This window comes from Littorina saxatilis, linkage group LG6, assembly GCF_037325665.1.
Source record: "Littorina saxatilis isolate snail1 linkage group LG6, US_GU_Lsax_2.0, whole genome shotgun sequence".
In the NCBI taxonomy this organism is placed as follows: domain Eukaryota; kingdom Metazoa; phylum Mollusca; class Gastropoda; order Littorinimorpha; family Littorinidae; genus Littorina; species Littorina saxatilis.
In genome coordinates, this window is record NC_090250.1 from 41,148,303 (window position 1) to 41,152,375 (window position 4,073).

The window sequence follows — 4,073 nt, forward strand, 5'->3', positions numbered from 1 at the left end:
TACTTACAGTACCTGAAGTTTTTTACGCACTTACACACCTTAAGCAAACAGGCTCCCGGGGAATCGACGGCCTCGATGGTAGGATTCTTAAATTGTCAGCCCCTGTAATTTCTGAAACACTCACTTACCTTTATAATCTTTGTTTAGGAAAAAATTATTTCCCAGTCGCCCTGAAACAGGCTAAAGTCATTCTGTTTAAATCAGGTGACAAAAAAGACCCATCAAACTATAGGCCAATTTCAATATTGTCTGTTTTATCAAAACCACTTGAAAAACACATTAACAAACATATTCTAACGCATCTTAACCAAAACAATTTACTTCACCCTAAACAATCGGGTTTTAGAGCTAACCATTCCTGCCATACTGCCTTAGTTTCTCTTGTTGATCAATGGCTGGAGAAAATCAACGACAATGAATTCTGTGGTGCCATTTTTGTTGATTTTGCTAAAGCCTTTGACGTTATTGATCACACGTTATTACTGAGAAAATTCGCATTGTATGGCGTCGGAATCGAAACTGTCAAACTTATTAGTTCATTTCTCACCGGCAGACAACAAACTGTACCAACAAACGCCTCGGCGTCGAGCATGCAAGAAGTAAAATACGGTGTACCACAAGGATCGGTTTTAGGACCCCTCCTCTTCTCTATATACATTAATGACCTCCCCCTATATATTCAAAATGTATGTGAACTTTTTGCAGATGACACCACAATTCACTCCAGCAACACAAATTTAACTCGCTTATCAGAATCACTTCAAAGAAGTTTAAACCAGTTGACAGCGTGGACTGAACTAAACCATATGTCTCTTAACCCAAAGAAAACCAAATATATGGTCATAACAACAAGACAAAAACGCCAGAATATTTATTCAGCTGGTCCTGCTTTAATGATAGATGGTGAAATAGTGGAAAAAGTCGACCATCACAAACTGCTGGGTGTTAATATCGATAACAACTTGTCTTGGTCAACCCACATAGAGCAACTTAGTAAAGTGGTGTCAAAGAAAGTGTACCTCTTATCTAGAATTAAACACTTCCTGAACTGCCACACCAGAAAATTATTCTTCATTGCTCATATTCAATCTGTTATTGATTACGCATCCACTCTATGGGACTCAGCAAGTGAAAATTCCTTAAAACCACTTAGCAGATTACATAAAAGAGCGCTAAAAGTAGTATTACTAAAGCACACTACCCTCACAGAGTTAGACTACATACATTTAGGGATCTTACCTCTAAAGTCAAGACTGCTTTTTAACAAAGGAATCTTTATGCATAAAATTATATCCGAAACTTTACCCCAACCCATTTGTTCAAAGTTCTCTTTGAAGAATTCACACCACCTTATGAAATTTAACACTCCTCTTCCTAGGATAGACTTATTTAAGTCTAGTCTAGTTTATTCAGGTGGCCGTCTCTGGAACGCTCTTCCGAATGCCTTACGGGAAGCTACCAGCACAGATTCTTTCAAAAACAAATATATATCCCATTTAATGAAAATAGTATATTCTTGATTGTTATGTCCTTTGAGACACAGTCACTCTCTTTTGATTTATTGTTTTGTTTATGAAATTATGATGTTCTGCATAATATCCATTGTCTTGCAGAGTTGATGTACTATTGCATAGTATTCTTACTCTAATTGACTTGCAAATTTTTGCTTTGCACCTTGTCATGAACATGTATAAACTACAATGTTTCATATAATGCACGTATGTACATTAACTTATACTGTTTTACTAATTATGTAAGTATTGTAGTAGTAGTAGTAGTAGTTTTTATAGTAGATTTAGTCCCTCTTTAGGGCGAGGGCCAGATGCAAAAAAGTATACCAATGCTTATTCTGTTACCCTCGTAAAATAAAGAATTGTCATTGTCATTGTCATTGTCATTGTCTCTCTCTCTCTCTCTCTCTCTCTCTCTCTCTCTCTCTCTCTCTCTCTCTCTCTCTCTCTCTCTCTCTCTCTCTCTCTTGTCTGACTGCTTAAATCGAATTTACTTGTTCAACAGCTTTTTGAAGGCCCGTGAGACTGTAGTTGTTTTTGGTAATGCCATCACAGTTGACAATCTTTCTCTGTTCGCTTGCCACGTGATCGAAGCACAGCAAATAGTGTCATGTCAAGCACCAGTAACGTTTCGTGGGGAAGAAAAGCCACGGACACGTAGAACCCCATTCGTTAATTGCACCTGGAAGCTGCAGCTCTCAAACGCAGACGACAAAATTAAAAACAAATAGTTGCTAACTCTGACGCAATCACGCACACAGACAGACAGACACACGCACAAACACATGCAAACACACACACAGACGCCACGCTTGCACAGGAAAAATAGTCAGACTCACTCTATGGTAGGAAAGCAGAGAGACAAAGTAAGTTACACCCTCCCCATTACCAGCCTTTTCCACTTCCCTCTACAACATATAATATTTCAAGATGAGTGTTTACCAAGCGCTCCCCTTGACGCAGTGGACGTGAACGACTGCAAAAATAATAGTGGGGCTCCTATGTTGCAAAATCATTCAAATCATGCAACAAACACCAAATTAAGCAAATATGAAGAGTTTTATGTGCTTAACAAAACCTGATACAGAGCCATCGCGAAAAATAAAAAAATGGGTAGTTTTTAAACAATTTTTCAAAATGGCCGCCAGTGTAAACGGTTGGGTATGTTAGGCATATTTCACTTCATGTGATTAACAGCAAATTTGGCGTAAATGGACATTTGCTTTTGCTTAACAAAACCTGATACAGAGCCACCGTGAAAAAATTAAGAAATCAGTAGTTTTTTTACAATTTTCAAAATGGCCGCCAATAAAAGGGTATTTAGGCATTTTTGATGCTACAAGACATTCTCTTGCAATAGAAACTAACACAAACACATTTTTAAACAAAACAATACATGTATTGTTGGTGCAGAGAATGATTGGACGGTGTGGGTGGCAGGGTTGAAGAATTTGTGGATTACCTAAACTGTGCAAAAATAAATATATTGCACCAATTTTCATACCAAAACGAAAACATTCATTCCTGTGCTGTTATATTCAATGTATGTTTTTGAGGGCACTCAACTTGGCTAACTGGAACACTTTTAAGATAAAAGGTGACCTTTACATGGGTTATTTGACCGCCGCCCAAATAAGGGAACCCCCAAAATAAAACTGATAAAAATGTAATGTATCAACTCAAAAGTCGACTAAATTTCATAATCGCTGTATTTCGAAAACGTTGTTTGTTCTCATGTGTTTACACAACTAGCACATTCCGGCAAGTGTCTATACTCAAAAGAAACTTTGGCAGTACTTGAAACAACCATCTGTCATATGTATACATGCGAAGTCAAAAATATGTGGGATGTAAGTCAACAAACCTGTGGCAGTGTTTAAAATATTATTTCGTGAAGATTTGAAAGTGTACTCAAACGGTTGAACTACGCCTCGTGCGTAGACACACATTCCTGAAAGTTTCAACGCAACCCACTTGGTCATTGCTAAAATACATGGATTTTAGTTGACTTGGGTATCCCTCAAATTTGACACATAAACATCTCATCCGTGAGATCGACACATACATCAGTAGGTACAATGGCACAACACTAGAAATATGCAAGATGGCGAAATAAAACAACCTGTTCTGGATGGATAATCAAGTTGACTTTCTCTTCGTATACAACAGTGACCCAGTTGTGCCTCAGGAATTGTCGTCGGCTTTTTAAAAGGTACCCGAAGTTTTTGTCACATCTCTTTGTCACGTCAAGGGTATCCTTATTTTGACGGCGTAAATGATGATGTTAAAAAAAAATGTGCCAGATCGCGAAGATGCGAGCCTTTAATGGCATAGACAGTTTGAATAAAATGACACAGGAATAAAAGTTTGAGTTGGGGTATGAAAATGGGTGCAATAATATTTTTGCACAGTTTAGATGCTGACAGTTTTCACAGGCATGCAAGCACATTTGCAGAGAGCTGTGCTCTGCAGTCCTTCTTAGCAGCATTTGCAGCGTTTTGTTGTACAGCTCTTCTTGCAGGCACACCTCATGAGTTCTCGGCACACGCTGGATACCTCTTG